Source organism: Oryctolagus cuniculus, chromosome 19 (genome assembly GCF_051225735.1).
Source record: "Oryctolagus cuniculus isolate XC-2025 breed Fujian yellow rabbit chromosome 19, ASM5122573v1, whole genome shotgun sequence".
NCBI lineage: Eukaryota > Metazoa > Chordata > Mammalia > Lagomorpha > Leporidae > Oryctolagus > Oryctolagus cuniculus.
Window position 1 is genome coordinate 62042637 of NC_142885.1, and position 22086 is coordinate 62064722.

Consider the following 22086-nt stretch of genomic DNA (forward strand, 5'->3'; position numbering starts at 1 on the left):
CAAGAACTCTCAGTTCACCCAGACAGTGCGATGTGACAGGATGGGTAACACCGGGGGGTGAAGCTCCGGGGGGATTCTGGAGGCTTCACAGGTGGTGATGCTGCAGCTGGCTCTCGAAGGATGTAGAGAAGCCGGCCCTTGGGCAAAAACCCGCACATAGCCCCGGGGGAAAAAGGCTTGCAGAGAAGGGCCCACCACGACACACCAACCTCACCGTGCAGGGGACAGGGCGTCACGAAAGCCCTTACAGCGAGGAATCTGGGGCCAGAGACACGCGCTCAACCCCGGATTCTTCACTCACTAACACACAGGAACTTGGGCAAGACAGGAACCCTGAGTATCTGTGTTTTCAGCTGAAAATGCAAAAAAATGAAATCGGCTTCCCAACCACGTTTCAAGGATCAAGTGTAATCCTGTCCATGGAAATGCTGTAGTAGTTTGCCAGGAGCTACAGAAGAGCAGCCAGTTCCCCATCTCAGGGGTCTTGGAGGGGAGAGGGGAGAGCTCCCCTCTGGATCACAGAGGACAAGGGACAGCATCCCTCTTAGGGGTCTCGGTGGGCACAGGGACAGCTCCCCTCTGGATCACAGAGGACAGGGGACAGCTCCCCTCTCAGGGGTCTCGGTGGGCACAGGGGACAGCTCCCCTCTGGATCACAGAGGACAGAAGACAGGGGACAGCATCCCTCTCAGGGGTCTCAGTGGGCACAGGGACAGCGTCCCTCTCAGGGGTCTCAGTGGGCACAGGGGACAGCTCCCCTCTGGATCACAGAGGACAGGGGACAGCGTCCCTCTCAGGGGTCTCAGTGGGCACAGGGGACAGCTCCCCTCTGGATCACAGAGGACAGGGGACAGCTCCCCTCTTAGGGGTCTCGGTGGGCACAGGGGACAGCTCCCCTCTGGATCACAGAGGACAGGGGACAGCATCCCTCTCAGGGATCTCAGAGGGCACAGAGGACAGCTCCCCTCTGGATCACAGAGGACAGGGGACAGCGTCCCTCTCAGGGGTCTCGGTGGGTACAGGGGACAGCGTCCCTCTCAGGGGTCTCAGAGGGCACAGGGGAAGACCTTTCCTCCCTCTCTGGGCAGTTACAGAAGGCCTACTGTGTCATTCTCCCAAAATATGCTGAGTTCCAGCGCTTTGGGAATTCATTCCTTTCGGCAAACGAAGAATGAAGGAAACAGAGGAGACCAAACTTCCAATTATTTGTGTGTCAGAATCTGTAAAGTTAAAAAAAGACTTTACATCTAATTGTTCTTAATGCTGTAATCTCACATTCCCCGGGAAAACACCTCCTAGCAGTTTAACCTTCAAAGCAGAAGGAAATCATACCCATAATTCAAATGCGGAGAAGGTAGCGGAACAGAGCGGAACGCCGCAGACAAATCGCCTTCTGCTGCTCTTCAGTTTAAAGCCCCACAGTTTGTCTCCCTGTCACAGCGCCTTGCTACATAAACTTTCTGAAAAAGCTGCACGGGAAAGTTTCCCATACGCATGCAGAGGAAGTGCCAGGGACAGGAACAGGTGGAGAGGGGCCAGTCTGGCCCCAGCCCAGGGGCCAGACGGCTGCACCACGCAGCACAGCCAATGGTACTGTGGCATGAGACTGGCAAGAACCAGAGAGGGGAGGCTGAGAATAAGACCTAGGGCCCGTGTTGTGGTGCAGCAGGTTGCACTACCACCTGGTTCGAGTCCCAGCTGCTCCTCTTCCAATCCAGCTCCCTGCTAATGCTCCTGGGAAGGCAGTGGAGAATGGCCCAAGTCCTTGGGCCCCTGCACCTGCATGGGAGACCCGGAAGAAGCTCCTGGCTCCTGGCTTCGGATTGGCGCAGCTCCGGCTGTTGTGGCCATCTAGGGAGTGAACCAGTGGATGGAAGACCTCTCTCTGTCTCTTTCAAATAAATAAAATAAATCTTTTAAAAAAGTGAATCTTAATGAAGAATGGGATAAGAGAGGGAGTAGGAGGTGGGATGGTCTCAGGGTGGGAGGTCAGGTATGGGAGGAAGAACCACTATAATTCAAAAGTTGTACTTACAAAATTTATATTAATTAAATAAAAGTTTTCTATAAAAATAAAATAAAATGTACTCTGTAATCACCAGGCACTGTCGCTCCCTGTCTTCGTGGAGGAACGACACAGGACCCTGCGCTGTTCTTTTGTCTGCTCGGCCCTCCCCGGGTTTGCTGCTGGTTCTTCCCGGGTTGGCTACTGTCCCTTCCACCTCCGTGGAAGGACGGTTCCCCCCGCCACTTTCCCCACTTCCGCAGGGGAGCGGCACACCGCCGGCCGGCTCTCTCGGGGGCTGCACAGGTGTTCCTTCAGATAGATGTTCCCCTTAGATGTTCCCGGTGCATGTTGTCTCTCTCCTCCTTTATAGTCCTCCTCCGCCAATCCCAACTCGGCTGCCCACACGCCGAGTACGCTGCTCTCCTCCAATCAGGAGCAAGTCCTACAGTTTATTGGTTGAACTGGAGGCAGCTGCGTAGAAGCTGTTTCGCCCTTCTCAGCGCCATATTGTGGGAGAGCAGATGCATAGAATAAGTCTTAATTCCAGTAACTTAGTCTAGTCCGAGTTGCTCCCCACAAGGCACCTTCTGCTCCAGGGCTCTGGGGAGTTTGCGCTGCCCCCATCTCCTAGCCTGACATGGGCACCAATGAAGTCACTGCTCCAACAGATCTGTCTCTGTGCAGGACACACGGGAAGAGCTGAGACAACTCCACTACCACCACCCCACACACACAGTGGCATGGAGATGGCGGGTCACAGGCAGAATGGGACAGCAACAGGAGGTTCAGAGAAAGAGAGGCACTCAAGGTCATTAGCTATTAGCCAAGGGCAGGACATCCCAAGGCCGAGGGAGCTTCTACAACATCTCACCATCTCATCACACCCACTGGAGGCAAAACCTCCAAGTGACCATCTGAAGATGTCCCGTGTTCCCGAGGTGTAAGCCAGTGACCGGGCAGGGATGCAGGAGGTGAACATTCCAACAGAGGCTCAGGACCACCTTTCACCAGGAGAGCACCACAGAAACCAGATTCTACCGCCCAGTTGTCTACAGTTCATGCTTTCTGTGAATAATAACCACCCCCGCACAGGTGCATCTGAGAGCCTGAATTGGCCCAGTGTACACGGGGAGGAGAGAGAGAAGGTGGGAGGCAGACAGGTCAAAGAAAGGAAAAGGCAAGGAAAACTCCTCTTACTGGCACTTTTCCCCGTAAGAGGGAGGAGCTCCAAGCTTGCAGGCCTCGCTTACACTGCAAAGGGAACTGATATACAAGCACTCATTCGTTCAGCAAACACTGGCCAAGCAGCTGGTGTAGAGTGCGGTGGGCACTAGGGACACAGCAAGGCCAAGCAGGCCCGGCACAGCTCTCGCAGAAGCGACACTCAGGAGTGGAAGGAGGTATACGCTCAAAACGAACACAAAGAAACGTACAAGACAAGGCATGGTGAGGACATTCACAACCACCCCGGGGCAAGAGCAGCAGCTGCCTCAGACAGAGGGGCCCCTCCTTCTTCACAGACTATGGAAAAGAACGGCCAAGCAAGGTTCTGGGTGCAGAGTGCAGGCAGCAGAAACCACACAGGTCAAAGGCAAACGAGAAGCAAAAGCAAAGACTAAAAGTTTTACTCTGTGGCCATGTAGCACAGAGGATAAAAAGGCATCTTGGCCTGGTTCAGGTCCTCTGAAAGCCAAGGTCATATCCCCATTAGCAGTGAACTTGGGAGGAAGCCACACGTACCCAGCGTCACACTCCACCCGAATACCTCCATCTGTTATGTGACCGCATCTCCTGCGCAGCTGAGCAACTTCCACTTCCCATCAAGGAGCCAGAACAAACCAGCCCCAAATCACAGGCCGGGGCCCTGCCATGACTCAGGGATAACCTCCCCCCCCCCCCGCCCCGTGCTCAGGGCCTCCCACACTGTGACCAAGGCAATCACAAAGGGGCACAGCTCACTCGTGCTGTCTCAAGATGTGATCACGGGGCAAATATTAGCTCATGAGTCGCCAGTCCTGGCTGCAGCAACCCGTCACGGGGCCCCAGTGCGTAAAATGGTGATGCTGACTCACCCTGCAAAAGTGCCCGGACGGCTCGGTTAACAAAGGATGCACAGGCGTGGCGAGGGAAGAAACACCCTCAGGGAAACCACGGGTGTCACCCAGGACCTGATCCTCCACTCTGAGAAATGATGTAAACAGTCCATGCACGTGTGCTGGTCTGTCCCTTAACCCCAGGTAACCAAGACCCCTGGGAAGACAGACTTGAATCCAAGGATCAAACAGCCTGATGCCACCCTGTGTCCCTCCAGAAACATCCACTCTGCTCGAGAGCTGACTGCCGGCACCTCTTGCTTCATAGAACCTCCAGTCTGGCTCTCCTCCAAGACTGGCCCGCCTCGCTCTGCCTCCGTAACGCTGTCCACACAGCAGATCTGATCAGGGACTCACCGTGCTTAAAGGCCTCTATTAGCTCCCCCGCTAGCCACAGAACCCAGGCCAAACTCCTTGCAGGGACCTGTGGAATCTGTTCCCAGGTCACCTTTCTGACTCCAAATGCACCATGGGCTCCAGGACACTGAGCTACAGCCATGGGCGCTCCCTGCAGCTTTCCGTAGGTATCATCTTTCTCCTTCTGCCTGGAGTGTCTCACCTAATCCTCACCATGCGCCCTTACATGGCTGACCACACGAGAGAGAGAGAGAGAGAGAGAGAGAGAGAGAGAGAGAGAGAGCGCGCGAGCAGCAGGAGCGAGAGAGTCGGCAGTGTAGTGAGGAACACCAGAGCCTATGAGAAATGCCACAGGAGAAAGGAAAAGAGAGCACAACACGGGGAAGTGGGAAGACTGCACGGGGAAAGGTCAAGGATGAACGAGCGGAGGGGGACAAGCACAGTACCTAGCAAGACGGAGTGAACTTTGCTCGCCAGCAAACACGACACACAGGGCGGACGTGATGGGAACCTGTGGGCCCCAGCCAGCTGCACCAACGCCCTACTCCCCATGACTACAAACGAGAGAACAGCACCCAGGGGCACAGCTGCTCCACAATGCTCTGTCATTCTCAATGGCCTCTGGCCCAGGTCACAAGGTGGGGGTGGGGGGGGAGTGGCAGGTGCTGGAGCTCAGCAGGTGGCATTTTAGGACCTCCCAACTCTCCCCTTCAACCTGCACTCCTCAGCTCTCAGTGAGGCACATTTGAAGCTTCCCAGGAAAAGCGGCATTTGGAAAACAAGGTTCTTCTGCCTAAAATCTAGCATTTGTTGTGATGGCTGCGTGGCGGCAGGAAGGAGTCTCGCACGTCTTTGCATTGTCTGCACTTGGCACCGGTGCGCGCTCGGTGCACTTCCCCTTGCTCCGTGAACGAATAAACTCCACCAACTCCCAGAGTCAGACTTGACAGTTGTCTCTCCTACAACTGCGCCGCCGCGGCTCCGCTCTGGCTGCAAGAATACCTCCCCCCGCCGAGCTTCCTGCCGCTCCCCTCCCCGGCTCCAAAATAACAAGAAGTTGCTTGGCAGTGATGTCACGTCACCACTGTCACCGCCTGCAGGGCATTCACACGCTGGCTCTATTTAAGACCCAGGCTTCATGTTCAGTGACATGGAAGCCGCCACCTTCTGCAGTGCATCGAAGAGGCAAGAGCGGAGAGATTGTTTTCTATGAATAACCAGATCGCGAATTCTGCCTCTTCCAAGGCGAAAAAGGAGAAGCCAGAGGCTTCAGTGGAGCCAGACCGGCTGGGGCTGGCTGCTCCACTCCAACCGCTGATAGGAAGAGACTGAAACACAAGCACTGCTCTCGGCCACAGCCCCACTACTCACCTCTCCCGGGCTCTGTCGCTAAGCCTCAAAGCCCCTCTGTTATTTGTATTCACCCCTCTACCGACTGACTTCTCATTAGAAAAGACAGCAAATGGAGCGTTAATGAATGGTAAACACATTTCCCTCCCCAGAGGGTCGTGACCATAACCTTGTAATGAGAGTTCTATCATATTTATTGGTTTCGGTAATTTTATATCTCCTCCTGCTCCTGTGGCTGGCCGGGGAGAAGCGATGGCTACGGTAACGGTTCAGACAAAAACCTTCTCCCTTTTCCCCCGAACAGCTGCATGTTTCTTGCTTCTTGATGAACCACCGGAGCAGATTTTGCAGGAACATCTGTGTGCGGCACTAACGGCTCTGCCGTGTCCCCATTCCGTGTGAGCACGTGCTTCAGTGTGCAGATGTTCATGCAAATATACCTTGCCGCCTGCGCCCTAAAAATTCCGGCTCGGCTACAAAGCCCAAGTCTTTTATTGGATTCTAGCAGCGCTAGAGAAAATAAGCAAGCACACGGCTTTCTCGCTTGCGTGTGATGGATTCGGGAGAGGGTTACGGAGCTCCTGTTCCTCTCTCCTCACGCTGCTGCCATTTTCCTTGAGAAAACACCTGGGAGCGCTCAGGATCAGCACTGGTCCTAGGCTCTCAGAGGGCCCTGAAGGAAGTGCTATGGCTCTCCATTGTCTATAATGTTGAGGAAGGAGCGTCCATAATTTCCAGTCTAGACACTAGTGCCTTGGCTTTTCGCTACTCCAGCCTCTCACATTTCTACACCCAAAGGAAACAGAGTCTGGGAAATCATTCACGCCAAGGATGCTTTCCGAGCCAAGGAGACGAGAAATGCTGAGTGAGGGTTCCGCTGCCTCCCCGGACTCAAGAACAATGCGTAGCTTGTGCCACGGAAACAGTCACACCCCTTGCCCTGGGAGTCCACACCGGGAATAAACACTATGGATGGTAACGGACAGAAGGAGCAAGAGCTAGACAGGAGGATACCAGGGCACTTCAAAAAGTGTATGGAAAAGTGAATTAAACACAAGTTCATTTTGAAGCAAAAAAAAAAAATTCTTGAATCCATGTAGTTTTTCATAATATGCACTCCCCTGCACTTTTTGATAATCCTCTGTACTCACTGCAGCCTTCAGTCACAGTCCCAGAGAGACTGGAAGCAGCCTCGATGCTAACTCGGATGGAAGCTGCCACGTGGGCTGTGGGCCCAGCAGTTAAAATGTCCATCATAACGGCCGCTTCTCACGTGGCCAGGCCTGGATCCACCTCCTGGCCCCAGCTCCTGACTCTGGCCTCCTAACGCCGCAGACTCTCGGAGGCAGGGGCGATGGCTCAGGGAAATGGGTCCCTACCGCCCATGGGGGACACCTGAATCGAGTTCCTGGCTCCTGGCTTCAGAACAGTCCAGCTCTGGCCAGTCACTGCAGGATCTGGGGAGGGACCCAGCAGGTGGGAGCCAGCTCACTCTCGGGCTTTGCCTCTCAAATTAAGGAAAAAAAATAGGCGTGGGGGGTGCACATAATGAGTCACACTCTGCATACTGGCTGCCACAGAGCACAGAGGGAAACCTGTGGAGAGGATTTCAGCAACACGGATCAAGGCCCTTACAAACATGGTGACCTTCTACCTCTGCCTCCAGAAATCTAGGCGCAGGACATTATCCTGACAAATCAACAAAACATCATTTTAAAATGTATGTTCATGAGATACTATGCTTAAAAAGGTGGAAATCGGGCAAAAAACAGAAGTGACGTGAGAAACAAAGACATGTCCAAACAGAGAAGTCCACGTGGCCAGGAGAGTGCTGCTGAGGCGGTAAACAGTGCACCCTGGCCGGCGCCGCGGCTCACTAGGCTAATCCTCCGCCTTGCAGCGCCGGCACACCGGGTTCTAGTCCCAGTCGGGGCGCCGGATTCTGTCCCGGTTGTCCCTCTTCCAGGCCAGCCCTCTGCTGTGGCCAGGGAGTGCAGTGGAGGATGGCCCAGGTGCTTGGGCCCTGCACCCCATGGGAGACCAGGAAAAGCACCTGGCTCCTGGCTCCTGCCATCGGATCAGCGCGGTGCGCCGGCCGCAGCGCGCCGGCCGCGGCGGCCATTGGAGGGTGAACCAACGGCAAAGGAAGACCTTTCTCTCTGTCTCTCTCTCTCACTGTCCACTCTGCCTGTCAAAAAAAAAAAAAAAAAACAACAGTGCACCCTGAGGACGCATGCACGTCACTGTCCACTGAATCACTGGAACCTACACACAAAATCCACCAGAGCAAAATGCCCCAGAAACAATGAACTACTGAGACTAACTGTCTGCAGGTGACTTTCTTCTTTCTTTAAGCTTTTCTGGTCTTCCTAAATTGAAGGACTGCATGTTTGTAGACCACTGTTAAATGCAGGAGGGAAAAACTCTAATTGAATATCATCTTAAATCTATCTATAAACACAAGGAAACATAACAAATGAAATATTATATGTATAAACTAATATAAAACTGTGTATAAACTAATAATATTAATAGTATATATAAATTAATTATATGTATAAACTACACAAAAATCAGATCAATGGACTAAAAGTTGGGACTTGGGAGTCTTTTTCCATTTGGGGCTGTTACAATGCCTTTTTTTTTTTTATTTATTTATTTGAAAGTCAGAGTTACACAGAGAGAGAGAGAGAGAGAGGTCTTCCATTACTGGTTCACTCCCTAATTGACTGCAACTGCTGGAGCTGTGCCAACCCGAAGCCAGGAACCTCCGGGTCTCTCACATGGGTGCAGGGGTCCAGGGACTAGGGCCACCTTCCACTGCTTTCCCAGGCCACAGCAGAGAGCTGGATCAGAAGTGGAGCAGCCGGGTCTCGAACCGGCCCCATATGGGATGTCGGCGCCTCAGGCGAAGGCACTAACCTGCTGCGCCCAGCGCCGGCCCCTGTTACACTGCTTTTGCCACTTAAATGGAATGGTTTGCAAGCACAGGCACAAGAATTCCCAAGATGGCTGCACACGGCAGAGCTCCAGCAGAAGCCTCACTGCGCCAGACTCAGTCTGAAGGCTTAATGCGAGACAGCAACTGTGCAGCACACGGGCACACGTTGGGAGCTCACACGTGGCTCATCAAAGCCATCGCAAGTGTCGGTTCCCCTGCCGCTGCCACAGCAGGCCCTCTGAGGCTGAACTGTACAGTGAACAGAAATGTATCTCCTCCCAGCCCTGGAGGCCGGGAAGCTCCCTGCAAAGGGCTGGCATCTAGACAGGGCCTTCGGCCACAGGGCCACAGGCAGAAGGACAAAAGGGGCTGCACCTGCCCGTGGAGAATGGCATTGATCCCACACCCGAGGGCACAGCCCTCACAGGCCCATGACCTCCCAAAGGCCCTACCTCCTACTACCGTGAAAATGGCAGCTAAATTTCAACAAGAGTTTTGGAGAGGCAGACATTCAAACCACAGTATTAGTTCACATATTATTTATCACTTACTCAAAAATAAAATCTAAGGCAAAAATGGCAAGTGTTAATAGCACTATTTCAGGGAGAGTGCTGTGGCCCAGCTGGTTAAGTAGCCACTTGGGATACCCACCTCCCACATCAGAGTGCTAGTTAGAGTCTCAAATGCTCTGCTTCCTGTTCAGCTCTCTGTTAATGTGCCTAGGAAGCAGCAGGTGATGGCTCAAGTACTTGAGCTCCTACCACCTACATGGGAAACTCAAAACAGAGTTCCTGGCTCCTGGCTTCAGCCTGGCCCAGCACCAGCTATTCTGGGCACTGAGGAGGGAACCAGGGGATGGAAGAACTAGCAATTATATTCTCTGTGTGTGTGTGTGTGTGTGTGTGTGTCTTTCAAATAAATAAATCTTTTAAAAAATCACTAATTCTTGAGGTGGATACTGTGGTCCTTGGGAAGCCTGCAGGCCATACGGGGGTGCCTGGATCCAGTCTTGCCTCACCATCCAATCCAGCTTCCCGCTAGCATGCCTAGGAGACAGCAGGTGACGGCTCAGGTGCTTCAGTCCCTGCTACACACATGGGAGATTCCGATGGAGTTCTGGCTCCTAGCTAGGCCTGGTTCAGGCATGGCTGTTGCAGGCATTTGGGAGAATGGAAGAGTTCCCTCTCTCTGTCTGTCTGTTTCTCTCTCTCTAACATACACAGGTTACCTTTCAAACAAATAAAAATAAACTTTTTTTTTTTTTTTTTGACAGGTAGAGTGGACAGTGAGAGAGAGAGACAGAGAGAAAGGTCTTCCTTTTGCCGTTGGTTCACCCTCCAATGGCCGCCACGGCCAGCGCGATGCGACCGGCGCACCGCGCTGATCCGATGGCAGGAGCCAGGAGCCAGGTGCCTCTCCTGGTCTCCCATGGGGTGCAGGGCCCAAGCACCTGGGCCATCCTCCACTGCACTCCCGGGCCACAGCAGAGGGCTGGCCTGGAAGAGGGGCAACCGGGACAGAATCCGGCGCCCCGACCGGGACTAGAACCCGGTGTGCCGGCGCCGCTAGGCGGAGGATTAGCCTAGTGAGCCGCGGCGCCGGCTAAAAATAAACTTTTTAAAAACAGTACTAATACTTGCAGGGTGTCACAGTGTTTTTTTATTATTATTATTATTATTATTATCTCAAAGAAATCAACAAATAGAAACTGAACTCCAAACGTGGTTCCAACCTAACTACCCCAAGCAACTTCACCTTCCGGAAACGGACATGAGTGAGGCCTACAGATCCTTCCCAGCATTCCCTCTATGCCCTGGCTACTGGGAGCATGGTCCAGGAACCACAACATCGCCACCAGCTGGCGCTTATGAGAAATGCAGGGGAGCAGGCCCCACTCCCAACCCACCAGCCAGAGGGAGGCGTGCAGCCTGCTCGGCAGCGGCCTGCTGGGCACATGGAAGCTGAGGGGGCCCGCACCACTGGAATTACCTGAGCCGTCTGGGTCTCACCTTCAGAGTCTGATTTAACTGATCTGGAAGGTGGCCTGGACGTAACGGTTTGGTAAAAGCTCCCCAGGTGACTGTAAATGCACAGCCAAGTCTAAGCAACATATTTAGCTCTTCAATCCAGAGAGTTCCTTATTAGAAAGTTAGTTACATCTGAGCAGCAGTGGGCCAGATTAACTCCAGAAAATGACTCTTTGAAGCCTGAAAATGGAGGGATCATTTACCTCCACAAAACCAATAATAATCACCCGGGCTGCCTTCCACTAAGTACTTCAGCAGGGTACTCGCTGTGCCTGGCATCGCCCATGCACTGTCTCTTGCATAACAGGTGCAAGGCAGACACTATTACCCTCTCTGCTCTACAGGAATCTTCTAGAAGCTGCAGAGGCCCCTGCATGACCCAGAGAATGTGCACTCCCTTGAGCTGTGCCCTGGGTGCCTCACGCAGCCTCGGCTCTGCCCTCGGAAGCAGGACCCCAATCCAGACCTGTCCCAGACCCTTACACTGCTCTTCCTCCAAAGAACAGCCCACATGGACCTGTCAGGCAAAAGGCTGACATCTTCCTCTATACGAGGGTACTTCAAAAATTCATGGGAAATGCCATTAAAAGGTAAGTTTATTTTGGTGCAAGAAATTTTCATAATTCATGCGTGGTTTATCCACGAACACATCTATGAAGCACATAATATGTGTTTCCCATGACCTTGTGGATGACCCTTGACACATCCTTCCCCACAATTTGGGCAACTGACAGCTACTATCTGCTTTATGCTGTATCCCTGATCAACAAAGCTAACCACCACACAGAAAGTATTTTACCAACACGCGGACCACATTAACGAAACAGTCACCTCGGGCTGGGTTTCGGGAACATCTCAGTACAGCTCCTCCTACGCCCTCCGGTTTCCAGCCCTGACAGGTACCCACCTCTGTCCCCACACTACAGCCCCACCCTGTGTGTGCCACACTCGTCTGCTCAGGGGACAGTCACAGAATGCCTGCCAGCTGTTGACAAGCAACAAGAGCACGACTCCATTCAGCTCATGAGACGCGGCCAGGTGAATTTAGGTCCGCGAGCTTCACACCCAGGGGGAAACGAGGAAGAGGAGGGCCAGGGTGGGCCGGACACGTGGTCGGGGCTCAACAGCTGATTCAGTGTGGTCAGGGAACAGAAGGCTTCTGAACACAAAATCCGGATGGGGCATTGGCAAATTTAAGAACACCAGGGAGAGGGCTGAAGCAGGACTCTCACTGTGGACAGGGCTGCCCCCTAGAGGTGACCAAAAATGTGAAGGGGAACTCTGACATCACACTGAAGGTGCTGGCACCATTTAGGGAGTGGGCCAAGCACCACAGCTGTCCTGACAGGTCAAGGCAGCCCCACAGACCCCAGATCAGCTGCCACAGCCACTCATGCAGATGCGAAACTTGTTTATTATCTGAGCCCAAAATCTAATGTCACAGACACGGAATACATTGGCTTTTACTCTAGGGTCTACCTATATTCAGCCTTTTCATTTTCTGTAGCTCTTACAAAGAATGACTTGTGATCTTCTTACCTCCTTTAAACCCAAACTTATGCATTTTGAGCAGGCACAAGCACTTCATTCGCTGTGATTTCTTAGCATAGCTGAACCCAGCCAATATAGACTGGAATCTATTTTTCATTATAACTTACTTTCCTTTTATTTCTCTTCCATATTAGACATGGAGTAGTATACTGAATTCTCAAAATTACCTGTGGCGGTAGATCATATTGCCTTTCAAAGTCATTTCAGGATATAGTAAAGGAAGCATCCCACGTGTGTTTATAAAACAGGGATACGGAGTCTGCCTAGATGGAGTCCACACGTCAGAACAGCTGGGCGGGGTACTTGCCACCGTGCACAAAGTATATGAGCACAGACATGCAACCAGGGAAGAGCACCAAGCACAGCTATGTTCAGGCCAACAGCAGGATTGCACCGAGCACCCACAGGGCAGCTCACTCAAAATGACCGCACAGCTACCCTTGCTCTGGGACATCTACAGACTCCCACTGCTGTACACTGTCTGCCTGCCCCACATTCACCCCCACTTGATCTTCTTGACGAAACTCCCCCATGCCCTTTTCCTAGCTACCTCCCCATTGCAACGGGGCCTAAATTGACGCATCCTGCTGGGGAAAGAAGAGGGACTCCCAGGAGTCCAGCCAATGCCAAGAACTCCTCTGCACCCACTGGGGGGCTAAGCTGATGACATTTAGCCCTGCAGCTGCTGGGGAACTTCCGTCCCCGCAAGGGACACACGGGTCTGAGGACGAAGCTGACAGCAAGGGAAAGAGACTCGCAGAGCCAGTAGTACTGCACCCTCTGACCCAGCCCAGCAACGCGCTGCCTCTCTTCCTCATCTAGGAACTACGTGAGCACTCGATGCACTTCTTCACTGTTTGGGGGACTTTAATTACCTCCTACTAAGAGTTCTCACCATCTGCTCACTCAAGAAGAGTTAAACGAAGCAGTTCTCAGAAGTGCCAATTCCCTGAAAGGGGCCAGAGTCTAGTCTGGGGCGAATGACTACCACTGGCAGATCCAAAACCCAGTCTGATGGACCACACGGTGCCAACAAGATGCTGCAAGAGCTGACTTTTCTTGGGGACACCGTGACCAGGTGACACTGTCACTGGCTCATTTAACCAATATTACTGCGCACCTACTGTGTGCCAGACATTGTGCAAGGTACCAGGAAGATATAGTGAGGCAAGCAGCACGTGCAGCTTGGTCTACACACACAGACAGCTTACAGCACAGACATTCCTGCCTTAACACTGCTGTTCAGGAAGGCTGGTTCCTATGGAGACTAGCACACAGGAATCTGACCTAGCTCGTGGGCAGGCTGGACACAGTGGACAAAGTCCTTTCAATCAACGAGAAAAGACAACGTAGGGGCCGGCACTATGGTGTAGCATATAAAGCCACCACCTGCAGTGCCGGCATCCCTTAGGGGTGCCAGTTCGAGTTCTGGCTGCTCCACTTCTGATCTAGCTCTCTGCTGTGGCCTGGGAAAGCAGTAAAAGATGGCCCAAGTCCTTGGGCCTCTGCACCCTCGTGGGAGACCCAGAGGAAACTCTTGGCTCTTGGCTCCTGGCTCCTGGCTCCAGATCAGCACAGCTCCAGCCGTTGTGGCCATCTAGGGATTGAACCACCAGATGAGAGACCTCTCTCTCTCTCTCTCCCCCTCTCTCTCTGCCTCTGCCTCTCTGTAACTCTGCCTTTCAAATAAAGTAAATACATCTTTTTTTAAAAAAAAAAAAAAAAAAAAGAAAGAAAGAAAGAAAGAAAGAAAGAAAGAAAGAGAGAGAGAGAGAGAGAGAGAGAGGCCGGCGCCGCGGCTCACTAGGCTAATCCTCCACCTGCGGCGCCGGCACACCAGGTTCTAGTCCCGGTTGGGGCACCGGATTCTGTCCCGGTTGCTCCTCTTCCAGTCCAGCTCTCTGCTGTGGCCTGGGAGTGCAGTGGAGGATGGCCCAAGTGCTTGGGCCCTGCACCCACATGGGAGACCAGGAAAAGCACCTGGCTCCTGGCTTTGGATCAGTGCGGTGCGCCGGCCGCAGCATGCTGGCCGCGGTGGCCATTGGAGGGTGAACCAACAGCGAAGGAAGACCTTCCTCTCTGTCTCTCTCTCTCACTGTCCACTCTGCCTGTCAAAAAAGAAGGAAGGAAGGAAGGAAGGAAGGGAGGGAGGGAGGGAGGGAGGGAGGGAGGGAGGGAGGGAAGATGACTTAATTCGAAGTGGCTTAAACAGCAAGTGGGAGCCACTGGCCCATGTAACTAGAAGGTCAAGAGCTTCATCTGGCTCAAGGGTAGACAGATCCAGTGACCCAGGGCTAGACCCAGTTCTCCCATCTCACCTCACTCCACTGCAAGCTGGACCATTAGTGCCACCCCAAGGCTGTCTTCTCTCATAGCAGCAAAATGGCTGAAGAAGGCCAAGCCTCCACCTCTCGCAGCACATGGTCCAGCAGGAGGCAACCATCCAAGGACCAAGGACCAATCATCCTCCAGGGTCTCCACAGGCAGAAACAGTCTGCCTGTCCATTTCTAAACTAAGTGTGAACCCCACACCCATCAGGGCCAGGCCACACTCCCCTGAACCCATCACTGTGGGAAGGGGATGGAAGTATCTTGCCTGGACTAGACAAGTTGAAGCCGAACCCTGGTGCTGGGCAGAGTTCAGCCCTTAGCGCCAACCAAGAACAAAAAGAGCAAACATGGCCAATAGGCCAGTGCAGGGACGTGCAGGGACAGTGTTTAGGAAGGCGGCGTCTGCCACCATAACTCCTCTTCTCCTGTCAGAACACCCTCTTAGTCTATGGGCTTCCTAAATCAAACAATAAAGCAAGGAGCAAAAATGGGGCTGTTATCTCTGGTGCCCACTAACCTGAGAGCCCAGTTTTGTCATGTTTTACTTACGGGTTCAAGTTATTTCTTCAGAGCATGTTTTTGTTTTGTTTTTTACCAACTGAACAGCAGGGGCTTTGTCCAAGAATGACAAACGCCCCACTATCCAGGGTCCTTAGGATGCTGCCACCCTGCCTGAGGACGTCATCTCCAGCAGTCTCCACCACCCCACCGGCAGCAGCCTGGGAGAGCAGCCTGGGAGGGCAGCCTTGACATGCCTGCCACCACTTTGCCTCACTGTATCCACAGCAGACATGGCTAATCAACAGCAGCACGCTCTCCTGCTGAGCCCAGATGACACCTCACATCATCCTCAGCCCACCGCAGAGTCGGCAGCAGGATGAATTCCGTCGGCTTTTCCTGCCAGGGCAGGTCCTCCGGCTGCGGAGACGCCAAAAAAGTCAGACCCTTGGTTCCAAGGCCACCTAACCCAAGGCAGGCTCAGGACTCAGACCGATACCCAGCATGTCTCACCTTCTCAACTCTGACCGTTTGCCTCTGGATACAACCAGAATCCACGTCCTGGGACAGACCCTGGAGAACTTGACCATGCTTTGTCACAAAAGGCTTAGTCTTTAAGGAAGAAACTGAGATTAACAGCCTCAGAGAAAGCCAGCAAAGGTCAATTTGGGGGTGAGGGCAGCGGGGATGGATGGAGTGATCTGAGCAGGGCTTCAAGGCCGGCTTGGTCCCCCGTTCCCTGACAGGCCGTGCACGGCCATTCTCAGTGCCACACATGGGATGCTGTCACAGCAGAGCCAACGAGCAAAGGAACACACGCTGGGCAGGGCTGGGCTGGACAAGTAACAGCAGGAGTTCCTCAAGGGCAAATGAAGGTCAGAGAAAGGCTCCAAGATGCTCACTGCAGGGGGAGGGTGGGCGAGGGAGGAAACACGGGATTCTGATCTCCGCACCTGTGGCCGCCCAGGCCGAGTCACCAGGGAAGAAGAAGAAATGAGGCGACACTCCGAGAGCACTTACGGAGGGCCTGGGGCTGTGTCCAGTGCGCTGGGCTCATCACCTGCGTAACCAGGAAGCCGCTGAGCATACACGCTTTTGTCTGCCCAAAGTCTGCCTTGGGGACCCGGGAGGCTGTCTGTCACATCCTTCTGCTTCTCCCAGGTGCAACGAGCCCAAGGGAGACGCCTCCCCAGAACGTTCCATGTGGACAACAGCGGACACACAGAGAACTCAGGGAGGGGAGGGGAGCGCCGACCTCAGTGGAGCACCTGGGGCGGATGCCTGAAGGAAGCAGGGGGCTGTCCTTGGATTTCTCAGTGGCAGCAACGGACGCTTTGCCTGCTGACCCAAGCTAAGCTGCTCTGCATTTCTGCCTCTAAAACCACGTTAGCATCAGCTGGGGATGCAGATTGCGAAATCTGAGTCAGGACATGGAAAGAGCACCGGAGCAGCGTCACTGGGCCATGAGTGGCCGGGGCACCGACGCAGAATCCTCCTGCGAGGCGGGAAGGAGACTGCTCCACCACCCCACCCCTTTTTACATTTTCAAGGGGATGAGCATAAGATTTCTCTTAAGATTTATGTATTGGGGCCAGCACTGTGGAGTAGTGGTAGTAGTGGTAAAGCCGCTGCCTGCGGTGCTGGCATCCCATATGGGCACTGGTTCGAATCCTGGCTCCTCCACTTCCAATCCAGCTCCCTGCTAATGTACCTGGGAAAGCAGTAGAAGATGGCCCAAGTGCTTGGGCCCCTGTACGCTTGTGGGAGACTCAGAAGAAGCTCCTGGCTCCTGGCTCCTGGCTTCAGATCGGCTCAGCTCCGGCCATTGCGGCCATTTGGGGAGTGAACCAGCAGATGGAAGATATCTCTCTCTCTCTTTCTCCTCCCCCACTTCTGCCTCTCCGTAATTCTGCATTTCAAATAAATAAATAAATCTTTAAAAAAAGAGGAAAGGAGAAAGTAATCTTTAAAAAGATTTTATGTATTTATTTGAAAAGCAGAGTTACAGAATAAGAGAGACACAGAGACAGACAGACAGACAGACATTTTCGATCCACTGGTTTACTCCCCATACGGCTGCAATGGCTGGAGCTGGACCAGGCAGAAGCCAGGAGCCAGGATTTGGGCCATCTTCCACTGCCTCCCAGGCACATTAGCAGGGAGCTGGATCAGAGAGTGGAGCAGCTGGGACTTGAACCCGTGCTCACATGGGATGCTGGCATTATAGGTAGCGGCTTAACCCGCTGCACCACAACACCAGCACCAGCATTTAAACAATGTTAACTTTTTTTTTTTTAATTTAAGAGATGAAAAGGGAATGGCCACCCCTCAGTCACACAACTGACCAGCAGGAGAAAAGCTATGAAGCTGCAATGACAGGAAGGCCATGGGACAGACGGACGGGGAGACGAGCCTTGAGCCAAGCAATCCAGCACATTCCCCTGGGGGAACACCTTCTCCGCCCTCGGTGAGAGATGGCGAGGTGCAGGCCGACGCTGTGGCACAGGAGATTGAGACACTGTCTGCAGTGCCGGCATCCCATGTGGGCGCCAGTTCCAGTCCTGGCGGCCCTACCACGCACTTGGGAAAAAGCAGCAGAGGACAGCCCAAGGGCCTGGGCTCGTGTACCCACATGGGAGACCCAGAGAAACTCTTGGCTCCTGGCTTTGACCTGGTCCAGCCCCAAACTTGTGGCCATTTGGCAAGTGAACCAGTGAGTGGAAGATCCCTCCCTCTCTCCCTCCCTCCCTCTCTCCCTCTCCTCTTCTCTAACATAGCCTTTCAAAGGAATAAATAAAATCTTTTAAAAATGATGAGGTGTTGGCTCACATGATTGGATGCTGGGAGGTCCCCCAGTCTGTCAAATACAAGCTGGAAACCCCGGGAGGCCAGGGGAGCTGAGACAGGACAGGATCAGGACTCACTAAATCAAACCCGCCAACCCAACATGTATCCAGCTCCAGACCATTCAGGAGCAAGAACGGCGAAAGCCCCCCTGACTGCCTCGTTAGGGACGTTCCCAACCTGTGAGCATACCCAGAATACCCCAGTGCCACCAATATAGAACCTTCCTGGGGGTGGGAGGAGAGGTAGTGAGCAACAGCGCCTTTATGGGTATGTTGTATGTAAAAAAAAGTGACCATGCCTACCCAGATCACTGAGCTGGGTGCAAACCGAAGTGCTGTGTGTAAGGGGGAAGAGCTGGAGCTGGGGAGGCCGCGGCCACACCTGCCCAACCCAAAAAACCTGCGGAGAGCCAATCGACTCCTCTGTGCTCGAGCATGAGCCCCACACACCTTGCCCGGGTTGCACATCATCCCCTGTCATTTCCTACAGTGAAGGAGCCAGAGACAGTAGGGGTGCTATCGGGGTGGTTGGCAGGCCTGAGAGCCAGAGGGCTGGTGGTGTAGATTCCAGGTTAAGCCTGAATTTCTGAGAACCAGGAGTGCCAGATGGACAGGAGCCATGTCCAAGCTCCAGCCGTCAGCCAGGCAGAGAGGTCACTTTCCTTTGTCTTTTTGCTCTGTCCAGACCCCCAGGGGATTGAATGATGCCCACTCACATCAGCAAGGGCCATCTGCTTTGCTCTGTCTCTCGATGCAAGCGTGAGTGTCTGCTGGCAAGGCCCTCACAGACACATGCGGGAGCAACATGGAATCACACACCCAAGCCTCCCGCAGCCGGGTCAGAATGACACAGCAGTTAACCATCACACCCAGTTTCCCTCCTTGAACTCTTCGGCATCTACCGTCTGCCTGTGTGGTCAGATGGGGCTGACCCCACAACTCATCCAGTGGGCTCCAGGGGCAGGCTGGAGATCCAGGCCCAGACTGTGAGCCTGCTCCCTCCTTGGCCACCATGGGTGGATCAAGCTGATCTGGTAAGGGAAAGCTGCTGGCGAAACTGTAACTGGTTCTGACTGGTTACAATGCCTGCATATGACGGACCACACTTGCTGCGGGCCATAGAGCACCGGTATGGTTACAGGCCCTGGTTCTTTTTGAGGCAAGACAGCACAAAAGGCAAGTCATTGATTTTGAGCAAAATTAATGTTTAAGAAAAGGCTGAATCTGCCCAGTGATGTTTCAGTCTCACAACAGTACACTCAGAGCCAGCACAACACACACACGCAAGAACACACCCTTAGCACTAGAATACTGGCAGAACATAAACTTCACTGCTTTGAGTCTGAAACAGCCTTGCTCATAACTCCTTCTGCATTGTTTAGACTAAAATGTAACTCTTAACTAGGCAAAGTTTCTTAGAAACACATTATATTAAAGAAAAATCATAGTGGTATTTATTTGGGCATTTATAAAGCATATTTATTGAGCCAACAAATTGTCTCGCATTTTATTTATGCAACAACTCAATGAGACAATTTTCTTCTCCCAATTTCACAACGAAGGACACAGAGATAGAAAGGTCAAGGTCTCGCTTGTAACTGGTCAGCAGTGGAGCTGGTCTGACCCCCAGAACCTGCACCATAAACCACCATATGAAACCACCCGTACAAGAACTGCCACCTGCACACACACGAACCTGACCACAAGGCGGCCCCGTGCACACACATGGGCCTCACCTTCCAGGCCCAGCTGTGATCTGACAGCCACAGCACCACTGCCCGAGCGGGTCCACTGTCTGCCAGAACCGACACGTGCTCCTGCAGCCGGAAGCAGGAAGGATGCTCTGACAGCTGGCAGGGGTGTGCTCCTCCCGGAACGAGTGAGCAGCTGGGTTTCTCACAGCCCCTGCACCCGGCTCGCCTGCCTGCTTCTGCAGTATTCACCTGCTGCAGACGTTCTCTCTACCTGCAAACTTCCAGGCACCTTGAGCGCTTAGCTACCCGCTGCTTAAATGCAGACTTCGGAATATAAAACTTCCTGGTTAAGAAATTAATTTTTCAGGGCTGGTGTTGTGGTGCAGCTTGTTAAAGCCATGGCCTGCAATGCAGGCATCCCATATGGGCACTGGGTCGAGTCCCGGCTGCTCCACTTCCAATCCAGCTCTCTGCTAAGGCACCTGGGAAAGCAGCAGAGGATGGCCCAAGTGCTCGGGCCCCTGCACCCACATAGCAGACCCGAGCAAACTCCTGGCTTCAGCCTGGCCACGTTCTGTGACTATCTGGGGAGGGAACAAGTAGATGAAAGGCAGGCCTCTCTCTCTGTCTTTCCTTCCCTCTTTGTAACTCTGCCTTTCATATAAATACAATAAATCTTTAAAAAGAAAGAAAAAAAAGAAAAGAAAAGAAAAGAAAAGAAAAGAAAAGAAAAGAGAAAAAAAGAAAGAAAAGAAAGAAAGAGAAAGAAAGAAAGAGAAAGAAAGAGAAAGAAAGAGAAAGAAAGAGAAAGAGAAAGAAAGAGAAAGAAAGAGAAAGAAAGAGAAAGAAAGAGAGAAAGAAAGAGAAAAAGAAAGAGAGAAAGAGAGAAAGAGAGAAAGAGAGAAAGAGAGAAAGAGAGAAAGAGAGAAAGAGAGAAAGAGAGAAAGAGAGAAAGAGAGAAAGAGAGAAAGAGAGAAAGAGAGAAAGAAAGAAAGAAAGAAAGAAAGAAAGAAAGAAAGAAAGAAAGAAAGAAAGAAAGAAAGAAAGAAAGAAACTGGATCTTCCTATATCATATAGGGGATAAAATCTTCCTGAGGACTGTCATGTGACAACACCTTTTCTGTAAGATCCACTGGAAATGGCTGCCTGGGTCCAGTGCCTTGTGTAAGCCCACACACTGGCTGGATCACTCTCTGCGGTTCAGAGGTGGGGAAACACCGCCTGGCCACGCTGCACAGCTCAGCCAGGAACACAATGTGCACCTAATGGAGCCAAGACTCGAGGCCAAGCTGATGCTCACACAAGCCAGGAAAGCAACAGGGAACACAGTCCCATCTGTCACAGATGATTCATAACCAGCATCTCCAAAGACGTCGGTCTCTATCATGAATATCAAGGGCAGTTATGCCACAGAACCCAAGCAAGGCCAGGTGCAACAATGATGCAGGCGAGAAAGCACCAAATTAGGCACTGACTACTCTATTTATAATCATCATTTACCTGTCTCTGGCGCTCCTGCAATGTCATTTTAAAATGTAAAGAGAAGGGAGATGCTCAAGGAATCACACTTAAGTATGACACCGTGGTGCCAGCATTCGATGACATACACAATGATGATAGCCACATTCACATCACCTAATGGCACCAAGACTAAATGCTCCCAACTATTTTTAACCCCAGCTTCCCTGACACATCCACAAAACATATTTTTAGGAGAAAAGAAAAGTTGTTCTTCTTCTTTTTAAAATGTTTATTTATTTTCATCTACTTAAAAGGCAGAGAGAGAGAGATCTTCCATCCACTGATTCACTTCCCAAAAGCCTGCCACAGCCAAGGATGAGCCAGGTTGAAGTCAAAGCCAAGAACTCCATCCAGGTCTCCTACATGGGTGTCAAGGGTCCAAGCACTCAACCACCACCCGCTGCCTTGCAGGATGCAAGTGCAGTCCACCGAAGTGAAAACAGGGCAGCCAGGACTTAGCCGGCACTCACAGGGGTGCAGGGACCCCCATGCCGCAACGCCCAGCCTCAGACAGGTTTATCTCCTAGGGTCACTGAAAGGCTATGTTCATGAATAGCCAACAAACCGCTTTTCTTACGTACAATGGGGGAAAAAACTAGAAACAGCTCAAATGTTAAACTGACCACCTTAGACTGGGTATTCCAGATTGGAATGGTAGACTTAATGGTTAAATGGTGCATAAACTCAGCGAAATATCACATCCAAGAATACAAAAATAGTTAACATGAAGCCCATATGGAAACAAGAAAAAATGCTGCCTATTTATTACTAGGGGAAGAGGTAAGGGTTATATATTATTAGGGAAGTACATAAAGCATGTTCTCATGTGAACAAATGTAACTCAAATGAAACAGGCTCACTCATAGTCT

The 22086-nt window shown here is 52.3% G+C and overlaps 1 protein-coding gene across 8 annotated transcripts in view; it reads right to left on the reverse strand.

Moving 5' to 3' along the window:
• Positions 1-22086, reverse strand: part of SNX29 (sorting nexin 29) — a 473360-nt gene that overhangs the window by 292706 nt on the left and 158568 nt on the right. The gene's annotated exons all lie outside the window — the stretch shown is intronic.